At 32.8% G+C, this 12,715-nt stretch overlaps 1 pseudogene; it reads right to left on the bottom strand.

The window, feature by feature from the left end:
- Window positions 1–12,715, bottom strand: part of LOC132504396 (serine/threonine-protein phosphatase 2A 56 kDa regulatory subunit gamma isoform-like) — an 80,793-nt pseudogene that overhangs the window by 53,335 nt on the left and 14,743 nt on the right.

Genomic DNA, 12,715 nt, shown 5'->3' with positions numbered 1-12,715 from the left:
AACTTACACTCACAGGATTTGGAGATAAACTCCATTTCCTTGACCAGGGAGTAGCTACTTAAATTTTTTGGAACTCTTCTGTGTGGTAGATTTGTTTTAACAAATTTTAAAATTTGTTAAATTTTAAATGGCTCACAATTTAACCATAAAAATATTGACTATACCTTTATCTGTGCAATGTGGTTTAAGGGGATTTTAAATACAGTATATTTGTCTGTACTTTTCTGTATTTCCAAAATTTGTACAATGAATGTGGTTTTATTATAAACAAATGTCATTTGAAATAAAAAAGAAACCAAGATGTGAAATAGTCTAGCATATTTAAATTTGGAATCTACACATATACTACAATTAGATTTTTCTTTAAATTTTTGTATTTTGAAATATATTCTATGAAGAGTGTGTATAAATTACATTTACAGCTTAAAGAAATGAAATTTATGATAAACATCAGTGTACCCATCATCCAGCTTAAGACATAACAATACCTTAGAAGCTCCACATGCCCCTTTTGTGATTGTAGTTCTCTTTATTATAAATGGATTGTCATCTTGATATTTGTGTCCCTCGGCCCTTTGTTTTGTTTTATAGTTTTAACAAATATTTATGTATGCTTAGACAGTTTTCATAACACTATAAATGGAAAAGTACTTGTGTCTTTTGCACAATATTATATTTGAATGATTCAACCATAGTGTTGTATATAATTGTAGTTCATTTCACTGCTGTATAGTGTTCCAGTATATGAATTTATCAATAGTATATTTATCGTCTCTAATATTGATGGCCATTTGAATGATTTTAGGTTTATGAATATCATGAACAATGCTGCTACAAACATTCCTGTGGAATGTGTCTTGGTGCCTGTGTGTAAGAATTTCTATAAGGTATATATCTAACAGTTAAATGGATAGATTACAAAAAGCTACATTACTAAAATATGCCAGATTATTTTCCAAATTTTTTTGCCCAATTTGTATCTCTGCCAACCGTGTATGAGTTATGATTGTGCCATAGTCTTGCCAATTCTCAATATTCTTAGAGTTTTAAAATATTGCCAGTGTTTTGTGTGTGAAATAAAAAGTGGTTTTAATTAAAAGCAGTTTTAATTTTACCTGATTAGTATTCAAAAAGAGCATGTATTTTCTTTTTTAATTGGCCATTTCTTTTCCCACATTTGTGAAACACTTATTTTCACGCTGCTTATTTTTAATGCAGATTGCCTTATTTTCACACTGCTTATTTCACACTGAAAATGCTGCTTATTTTTAATGCAGATTGCCTTTATTCATATTGATTTAGATTTCTGTGTATATTCTGAAATCTTTTCACTGGTAAGTATTACAAATATCTCCCAATTTTGGGTTTGTCTTTACATATTTGTTATTCTATTTATCATGACTTTTAATAAACAGAGGTTTTTCTATTTATCAAATATCCCTTTTATGGTTTATATTCTTTGTTTAATCCTTTAAAAAGAGATTATCCCAACCACATGATCCTAAAAGTGTTCTCTATACTTTCTTCTAAAAGTTTATTTTTCTTTTACGTTTATCTTTTTGTTTCATGCAGAATTGATTTTTGTTAATGATATGAAATAAGGATTTTTAAAAATAAATTTGTTTATTTATTTATTTATTTTTGCCTGCATTGGGTCTTCGTTGCTGTGTGCAGACTTCCTCTAGTTGCGGCGAGTGGGGGCTACTCTTCCTTGCGGTGTGCGGGCTTCTCATTGCAGTGGCTTCTCTTGTTGCAGAGCACGGGCTCTACGTGCACAGGCTTCAGTAGTTGTGGCCCGCGGTCTCAGTAGTTGTGGCTAATGGGCTCTAGAGCACAGGCTCAGTAGTTGTGGCGCACAGGCTTAGTTGCTCCACGGCTTGTGGGATCTTCCCGGACCAGGGCTGGAACCCATGTCCCCTGCATTGGCAGGCGGATTCTTAACCACTGCACCACCAGGGAAGCCCAGAAATAAGGATTTTTTTAAACTTGCTTTCTGTATAGTTAGTGCATTGTCCCAGCATTATTAAGTGGTCCGTAATTTATTCCCTATTCTTCAGTGTAAATTCTTTATATATTATACTTCAAGTTTATTTAGGTCTATTTCTGGGCTTTCCGTGCTGTTCTCTGGTTATTTATCTCTGCCAAGATCAGACAGATTTTCATCAGTTTGGCCTTATAATCAAGAAGAGGTTGTCTTGTATAATTAGAAGTGGTTTCATTATTCTCAAACCTTAGCCTCCTGATATCCACAGTATTGTCAACTTTATATGTTCACAAAAACATCCCTCTTAATTGAAATTGCATTAATTTTTAAATCAATCTGAGTAGAAGTAACATTTTTAATACATTGTAACTTCCTATTTATAAAATACATATACATGGATATATAATATAATAATATAAATAATATAAACAACAATAGTATATAATCATGTACATATTTGTATAGATCTCCTTTAATATATTTAAAGTAATTTTATAGTACTTACTTAAAGGTCTTGATAACTTTAGGGAAACTTATTCCTGATAATTAATGTATATATATGTATAAAATTTATAATTAGTAATAATATTATACAACATATAATTATATTAATTATATAGTTTATTAATATATAATAATCAACAACATATAGATAATATATAATACAACGCTGACAATATAAATGTTAATTGTTATATATAACAGTATATATATTTATATAGGCTTCTTTTAATATATTTTAAAGTAGTTTTATAGTACTTACATAATAGCCTTGATAGCTTTTAGGAGACTTATTCTTGATACTTCATATTATGCACTAATATTGTGACTGGTAGGTATTTTTAATAACACTTTCTAACTGTGGGTGGTATATAAAGTGTAATTAAAATTTTATATTGATCTTTTATTTAGCAACAGTGCTAAAACTCTTTGTAATCAAATAATCTTATGGATTATTTTTAATATAAATAAGCTTATCAGCTGGGAAAAGTGGTGGTATTTTCCTTCCTTTCCAAATTTTGTACCTGATCTTTATTTTAGTTGTCTCATTTCAATTGCTGTGATGTCTAGTACAGTATTGAATAAACATTATTTTAGCTATCATTGTAATCTTGTTCTTGATTTTACATTGTTTTATATTATTAATATTTGTTTATAATTATATATCAAATGTATATCAAAATAATATAATTATACCAAAGTACTGGTGGCTGCAGTTTCTTTTATGTTTGATTTGTATATTAGATCAAGAAATGTCCTTTAGTGTAGCCAGAGTGAATCTGATTCAGATGGTAAGATATGTTCACATTAACTGTATTTGTTTTGTGAATATTTTTAAATATACTGTTAGTGCTAAAAATAAATACTAATATATGTATAAAAACTATATTTCCATATATATTGATTTAGTTCAATATTTAATCTAGATTAAACATACTAAGAATCTATGTTACATATATTGATTTCAAACTTTTCCTCTATGTAGAAGCTACACATTTAACTAAAGTCTGTGTTACTCAATTACTCGGTGTGTATTTGGTCCCTTGCAGATTCATGTGTATAGTGGGTAGTAGGACAGAGAAGAAAACTATTTGGGCAATGGATTCTGAAGAACATTAATATAGAGCCTAAGTATCACTAATCTTACCCACATAGGTGTCTAGGAAACTATTTCTCTCTAACTCACACATGTGGCCATCACCAAGTTCCAAAAGAAATCTACAATATTTCACTAATATACATGAGGTTGCAGATTCCTTAGGTCCTTCGCTGGGGAAAGGTCACCCATTATTGTTTCCCTTTGAAGGAGAGAATGAAAAGAGATACAGTGCAAACTAGGCTCTTTCAACCCTCCTCCTGACCTTTATCCCTGCATCCTACTTGTTTTAAAAATGTCTTTTTGATCACTCAATGGAAATTGAATTTGGAAGAAAATGTTTCCCTGTAAGTAACCATTGTTGACAGGAGTTCAAAGTGAAACCAGTGAAAGTGTTTTAAAAGGCGACATCCTATCCTATTGTCAGATTTTGCTTGGATTGTAAAATATTTGCAAGTTGAATGCAGAACAATCTTGGAATTGACAATAGTATTCATCCTGCTTTCTTTCCGCTTTATGTACAGAAAGTTATCTTGTTGTGTGTGCATGTACATGCATACGTTTGAGTGTGTGTGCATGTGTGCTTTCGCCTAGCTTTTCCTTCCCTGGGGAGTGAACAGCCCTGGTAACCGCCACTGTTACTTTGTCTCTCTAGCTCCTCAATTTCTGTTGCATCACTTTCCAATCGTGTCCAGAGAGGATTGTGATATTGAAATAATAGTATTATGTAAGAATTCCCTGGCCACATTACCTACTCATTCTTATGTGAATTAAAATGACATTTTAAATGGCTGAATGTACAGACTGCACAGAATAGCTAAGAGTAGGCAAAGAAACATGTTTTTTTCAAATTCAGCTATTAAGTTGTAAGATAAAGAATTACGTGTATTTAAACAGTTTTTTCAATAAATGACCAGTGTTTATATATGTATGCCCCCCTCCATATTCTTTCCCATTCATTCAAGAAAAAACAAGATAGAACAAAACAAAAAGAGGTTGTTCTAATATTCCAAAAATATATTCTTTGAGATGTTTGTACCGCATCTATTCTGAGGAAGGACAGTGAACAAAATACTTTGTTGATCCATTCTATTCCAGTAGATTGGGACTAAAAGTAGGACAGAGTTTTGTTGAAATTCAGATTTATTTTGAGGCTAAGTCTATTTCTTTGTAAGGATAAAAATAAATCACCATAATTAAATGATTTTAATGATGAATTTTATGTTCTTTTTTGTGTCTGGGACATCCTTCTCTCTCTTTTATGGCTTAAATTCTTTCCCATTCTCATGAACCAACTTCTGCCCCATCACTTGTACAAAAACACCTCAATCAATCACCTAATAATGACTTTCTTTTCTTTAAAAATCCAGTGGCTTTCTTTCAGTGTTTGTCTACTATCTTAAAGCTCTTGGAGCCTAGGATTCCTAACTGTTTAAAAACTTAGTAGCCATTTTTAAAACAGTTTTAGTTTTATAGAAAAATCGAGGAGAAAGTACTGAGAATTCTCATATGCCCCCTCTTCCCTCCCATACATTTCCCCCTATTATTATTATCTTACATTAGAGTGATATGTTTGTTCAATCAATATTTTTTAAAGTTGAAAAGTATTTTTATTGCAGATAGTTTCATACACAATGTTAGTGATATTGATTTCCATCCCCTCCCACGATGGAGCCACATTCCGATCTCATAAAAACATTCAAGTTACACGATAGACGTTTTCATGTTTCTCTCTTTTTTAGTACCTGGGGGTTTGCTTTCGCTAGGTTTTCTATTTTAACCCACGCTTCTTCTCATTCTTTCATTTTTAGCTTCTCTCTCAGTTTCTCTGCTTTAAACTGCTGGGTGCAGTCATCAAATAGTTTTTGGTTCATCTCCATGAAGAGTTTCAGCGTGTTGTATTGATATATCAAGCCACACCTTGTCTTGTTCCAGTGGGTCTTTCAGTTGTGGTACAAGGATGGAAACATGATGGGCAGAATCTTTGCTGCATTGTCACTGATTAGACTCATGATGTACTCGTTATTCCAGCAATATGGCACTTACTCTGCCACCTGGAAGTGGGGGCTAGAGACACACTTGGCTAAACGCTTAATGATCTTCACAAACTCTTGACAGTTCAATGACATCTAGAATCTCTTCTAATTCATTTAAGAACATTACCTCTTTTAGACTGTGAGTCTTTGGCCAGTGCTTGAGAAGTGCCATCACCACTGGTTCAGTGAGGGTGCTGTCCTTTTCTAAAAACTGAACGACACAGTATGCCAGCTGAGGATGGTAAACGATCAGAGACTTCACTTTTTCCAGAGGTAAGAACATCTTCAATAAGAAAATCTTGTGCTCTTCTTTCAGTGGTAAGGCAAATCCTTTTTTTAATATTTTATTGAAATATAGTTGATTTACAATGTTGTGTTAATTTCTGCTGTACAGCAAAGAGATTGTTATACACACACACACACACACACACACACACACACACACACATATATTCTTTTTCATATTCTTTTCCATCATGGTTTATCACAGGATAATGAATATAGTATCCTATGTTATACAGTAGGACCTTGTTGTTTGTCCATCCTATTTATACTAGTTTGTATCTGCTAATCTCAAATTCCCAGTCCTTCCTTACCCCACCCTCCATGCCCCTTGGCAACCACAAGTCGTCCTCTATGTCTGCGAGTTGTTTCTGTTTAATAGATATGTTCATTTGTTGTTTCTGTTTAATAGATATGTCATTTGTGTTGTATTTTAGATTCCATGTATAACTGATATTATATGGTATTTGTCTTTCTCTTTCTGACTTACTTTGCTTAGTATGATAATCTCTAGGTCTACCCATGTTCATGCAAATGGCATTATTTCATTCTTTTTCATGGCTGAGTAATATTCCATTGGATATATGTGCCACATCTTTATCCATTCATCTGTTGGTGGACATTTAGGTTGTTCCATGTCTTGGCTGTTGTGAATAGTGCTGCTATGAACATAGAGGTGCATGTAACTTTTTGAATTATAGTTTTGTCTGGGTCTATGCCCAGGATTGGGATTGCTGGATTATATGGTAACTATTTTTAGTTTTACAAGGAGCCTCCATACTGTTCTCCATTGTGGCTGCACCAATTTACATTCTCACCAACAGTGTAAGAGGGTTCCCTTTTCTGCACACCTTCTCCAACATTTATTACTTGTAGACTTTTTAGTGGTGGCCATTCTGACTGGTATGAGATGGTACCTCATTGTAGTTTGAGTTTGTGTTTCTCTAATAATTAGTGATGATGAGCATCTTTTCATGTGCCTATTGGCCATCTGTTTGTCTTCTTTGGAGGAATATGTATTTAGGTATTCTGCACATTTTTCAATTGGGTTGTTTCTTTTTGTTATTGAGTTGTATGAGCTTTTTGTATATTTTGAAAATTAAGCCTTTGTCAGTTTCATCATTTGCAAATATTTTCTCCCAGTTCATATGTTGTCTTTTTGTTTTGTTTTTTTTTCTTGCTGTGCAAAATCTTATGTTCAATATTGATGAACCAATATTAAAACATTATTATTAACTAAAGTCTGTGGTTTACTCTTTGTGTTCTACAGTTCTATGGGTTTTGATATATATATATAGTCATGTTTCTACCATTATAGTATTATACAGAATAGTTTGCCTAAAATATCCCTTCTATTCCACCTATTCCTCCCCGCCCACTGTCTCTGATAACCACCATAGCAACTCTCTGTTGCTATGAGTTTGACTTTTTTATATTCCACACGTAAGTAAGGTCATGCAGTATTTGTCTTTCTGTGTCTGGCTTATTTCACTTAGCATAATGTCCTCAATCTCCATTCATGTTATTGCAAATGGCAGGATTTCCTTCTTTTTAAGACGGAATAATATTCCATTATAGGTATATACATGTGTGTGTGTGTGTGTGTGTGTGTGTGTGTGTGTGTGTGTGTGTGTGTGTGTATGTATACACATACCTCCCATTTTCTTTATCCATTCATCTGTCAAGGGACACTTAGGTTATTTCCACATCTTGGGTACTGTGAATGATGCTGCAATGAATATGTGAATGCACGTATTTCTTTGAGATAGTGATTTTATTTTTCCTTTGAATATACCCTGAGAAGTAGTATTGCTGAATCATATGGTAGTTATAGTTTTAATTTTTTGAGGAACTTCCGTACAGTTTGCCATAATGGCTGTACCAGTTTATAATCCCACCAGCAGTATATAAGGCTTCCCTTTTCTCCTCATCCTCAACATTTGCTATCTTCGACATTTTGATAAATATCCATCCCAAGAGATGTGAGGTGATATCTCGTTGTGGTTATAATTTGCATTTCCCTGATGATTAGTGATAATGAGCATCTTGTTATATACCTGTTGGCTGTCTGTATGCCCTCTTTAGAAAAATGTCTATTCAGGTCCTTTGCTCATTTTGTAATTGGGTTATTTGTTCTTTTGCCATTGAGTGTTATGAGTTCCTTTTATATCTTGGATATTAGCCTCTTATTGTACATACAGTTTGTAAATATTTTCTCTCGTTCCTTTGGTTGCCTTTTCATTTTGTTGATTGTTTCCTGTGCAAAAACTTCTAGGTTTGATATAGTCCTACTTGTTTATTTTTGCTTCTGCTGCATGTGCTTTTATTGTCATTGAAAACAATCACTGCCAAGAACAATGTCAAGGAGATCTTGCCTCTTTTTTCTTCTAGGAGTTTTACAGTTTCAAGTCTTAGGCTTATATCGTGAATCCATTTTGAGTTGATTTTTTTTATATGTTATCCTTCTTTTCTTTGCTCGAAATATAAGCATTCTACTCTTTATGTATATTTTGGCAACAACTGTATTCTGTAAATTCCCCACTTGTATTTGTGGCCCTGGTTTCTATTCATTTAATACAAATTCAGTCATAATTTTTGTATATTTGTAACATTGACAATAAAATTAGGTTTAAATTAACATTGAGCCAGATATGTTTTCACAAGGCACCACAGTGGCTGAAAGCTAATGTGTTTCCTTTTATTTCTTTTTCTGTATTAGGTAAAATGTTTTTGTGAGAAAGTGCTTTTCAGTTCATGGGTGTTTATACTACTTTCTGTTGCTCAACACACTTGTTTTAATCCTCTAGTCATGGTCTAAATGATATAATATGCTAGCCCACCGGGCACAACTAGACTTGAAAAAAACAGTTTCATGCTAGGTGTGGCTCATATGAGCCTTTACTGCTGGACCTTTACAAAATCATCCCAGCATATCTGCTTAGTCAGTAAAGATAATTTGTCCTAGCATCTCAAAATTTGAAAAGTTATCAGGAAGAAGAACATAGTGCATGAAAGTCATAATAATTTTGCCACCTGAAGGATACAGATTAGAGGTAAACTTTATGATTTTAATAAGAACATGCAAGTTGTCCCATTTTTTCTTTTCATAGAGCAATCTCCAGCTTTCTACATTTAATTACACTTGGCTTTGGAAGCCCTCATAGAACTTCCGAAATGCTGTGCATCACACCTCTGTGGAACTTGAGGAAATGATTTTATTTTCCCTTTCTAGTTTTATTCCATTGGGGTAATAAAATAAAGACTTTAAATTTGAGATTTATGACTGCCTCTTTAAGCAGTGCTGGGACTTCTGTTAATGGTCTGACTTACTAGATTGAAAACTTTATAAAGGGCTATATTTTTTAAATGCATGATTGTAAGACTGTGTTGTACAATTATGCACACATGAAAGAAAAATACAGAGCTAATAAGGATATCTGTGAAATGCATACTCCTAGAAACACCAATCCTCACAATATGGACAGAATTCTTTATTTTCCTCTAAACAGAGTTGATCACTGTTTTATAATCCTTATGGATAGCTGGCTTGTCCTAATTATCTTCTCAGTCCTGAAACATGTATTTCTCATATAGCAGGTATTCCATTTAATAAGTACTGAAATAAATTTTATATAAATAGAATTTTCTCCAAATACCAGAAGACTTAGAAAAAATGGGAGAAATTATGCTGTTCCACAAAATATTTACGTAAAAGGAAACATTTGAAGGAAAGTATACTTAGTGCATTATCATGAAATGTAGAAATACAAAGTTGGAATGTTAAATTATTGCAAGGATTTGGAAGTAAGTCTGACATATTTTGTTTTAATTACGTGCCTCAATACTCACCACATAAGACCTCCCACTGTGTTGATCACATGATGGTCAACATTATTATCAAATATTTTTTATTGCTAGGCAAGATATGGAATAGAATCTTGAAATTATCTAAATAATTTAGTGTACATAGACTCTAAATTCAAATATGTCAGGCCAATCTAAATAATTCAGTGCACATAGACTCTAAATTCAAATATGTCAGGCCAAATAATACACTTTTGACATTTTATTCATTAAAGTATTTCTCAGTCTCAGCTGTACTCAATGATGAAATTAGCATAAATCATCACTTCTGACTTTTGTCTCAAGCCTTTTGAGAAAAGCAATTGAATAAAAAGGGAAATTGTTTTGCTAGATTCAAGTAAGTAATGTAAAATATTATTCTGATTCTCATACATTTTCAGACACTTATGAGAGCATGCAATGAAATAATAGATGTAAGATGCTTAGTCCTACACTGATGCAAGGCAAATATGCAATATTTGTTTGAAAACATTGTTGTCAGTTTTAAGTGGAGCTATCCTTCCTTTAGAATTCTAAATCATTCCATTAAAAATTAGAGACAATACATTGGAACACACAATGAACTCCAACCTGTCTTTATAAAAACATCTCTATACTTGCCTTTTGATCTGCTGGAAAGGGTTTTCTGATATACTGTATATTGATTATACATAAAACATATTAAATATATTAATTTTCTCCTTTTAATAAAGAGGTTATTTTCTACAGTTGAGTTTAAATTTTAAATTGACCAGTAAATATAAATTTAGTTAGGATTTCATCTTTGCATAGAGAAGACTAGTCTTAAAATCTTCACAACTTAAAGTATTTTACATTTGTATAGGTACCAACCAAGATATGTTGCTTTATTATTAGTGATTCAGCTTGAGATCTCATAAATTCATAATTTCAGTTGGTAGTGCCTAAGAAATATTTGTATTTTTTGTTAGTTTCAACTGATGATAGACTATAACAGAAATTAATAACATCACCAGAACTATTTACAAATATCAAAAATATTATTTAGATATAAGAGAAATCATAGATATAGTCATGCTGCCAAATCATGTCACACAAATGCAAGGTAACGGTCAGCATATATATGTGAGGACATTCTTACAGCACTAATTCCATGTGTCTATGAGTGAAATCACTGCACACAAATATTCACATCAAAGGTAGTGTTTTACTTTTGTAGCTGAGATATGTTAGTGCTGTTTCGTTTGGTGTGCTTTTCTATCTTACCTACCTGTATTATGATTTTGGGGGAGGGAGGAGGAGATATAAATGTTTACATTTATTGTGTTATATGATGGCATCTTGTTCTAAATGTGCAGCTCTTCCTCTCTCTCTAACCCTTATGTTTGAAATGCATTGTTGAAAACAACATTTTTCCTTCTCTTGCCTAAGAGGCTTGGGGACTAAAAACATGCAATTACAAGTAAAGGATTAGGAGAGAAATGAAGTATTTTTGAGCTGAAGGGTATCATTAACTGAGGCACTGCTGAGATTGCAGCAGTTCAACACCACCATGTCAACCAAAAAAAAAAAAAAGTTTAAGATACTGTAAAGGAATCAGCCATTAAAGGAAAGATAAGAAATATCAGAAAAAATTCTGAGAAATGATATAACTACTCTGGTTGATAGTACAAATCGTGAATAAATCGTATACTGCAAGGGAAACATGAAAATAGGTTAGTATCTAGGACATTGTATGCTGAATTCCTAGAGGAAAAAAAGGTGATAAACATATTGTCCCTTGCATTTCCTACAGCAGTAGAAAGACCTAATCTGTTGAAATTGTTGACTTCTATTGGACTCTAATAGGAATATGTTGTTTTCTGAAGGCTAGATTACTTATTTATGTTTTAGAAATGTATTCTCTGTGGGTTTAGTCAATGTCTTCTTTTTTTTTAATCCCCAAATGATTGTACAGCAATGTCAAGCATGTCCACAGATTTGTTGGGTGACACTGAAACCAAAACTTGCTCTCAGTTAATGATTGAAGTTATTAATTACTAATTAATTATGAATTTCCAGTATTGATATTTTCAACTTTCTAAATTATCACATAACCAAAGGTATTAATTTCAACTCAGGAAGTTTGGAGAAAGAGTATAGAAAATTGATATTTTCCCTATTCAGGAAGGAGAAGGGGATAAGCAAGAGTCTCACAGGAAAGTGAGATGAAAATGCTGGAATAATTTCTACATCCAGCAATTAGTAAATGCGGTTAGAATTCCCTAATTTTATTTGTAGTTGGATTAATTCCTATTATTTCATAAATGTCAGTACTTGTATATACACCCATGTATAAAACTCAAATCCAAATGATGAACTTCCCACAGCATCTGCATAAGCATATTTTGTTGATTTCCCTCTCTTCTCCCCGCCCTTAGACTCGAAGCTCTTTGATGCTTCCTCTTTACCCCGTTCTTAAGCATTTGACACAGCCATCAAATGTCAATAGCTCATGTGTATATTTTGAATAAATATTTTGAATAAAATTAAAACAAGAGCTGAAAATGTTCCCATGACTGCCACAGCTCATTATGACAGAGTTGTGAAGATGTACCTTTTTGACATAAATAGATGAAAGTTGAGTATGTGCCAGGGCTTGGTTTGAAGCCATGCCTTCTTTCATTATTTCTTATTCTGGATAGGAAACTCCAAAAATTAAGCTTCTATAACGTGTCCTAAACTATTATCCTTCTCAAGTTATTCCAAAAATTTGAAGAGGAAGGAACACTTCGGAACAGGGTGAGGCCAGCATCACCCTGATACTAAAACCAGACAAAAATATCACAAAAAGAAAGATTACAGGCCAATATCACTGATGAACATAGATGCAAAAATCCTCAACAAAATATTAGCAAACCAAGTCTAACAATACATCGAAAGAATCATATAACATGATCAAGTGGATTTAACCCAGGGATGCAAGCATGGTTCAATACCTGCAAATCAATCAGT

This window comes from Lagenorhynchus albirostris, chromosome 14, assembly GCF_949774975.1.
Source record: "Lagenorhynchus albirostris chromosome 14, mLagAlb1.1, whole genome shotgun sequence".
Classification (NCBI taxonomy): domain Eukaryota; kingdom Metazoa; phylum Chordata; class Mammalia; order Artiodactyla; family Delphinidae; genus Lagenorhynchus; species Lagenorhynchus albirostris.
This window is presented reverse-complemented; position numbering and strand designations above follow the sequence as displayed.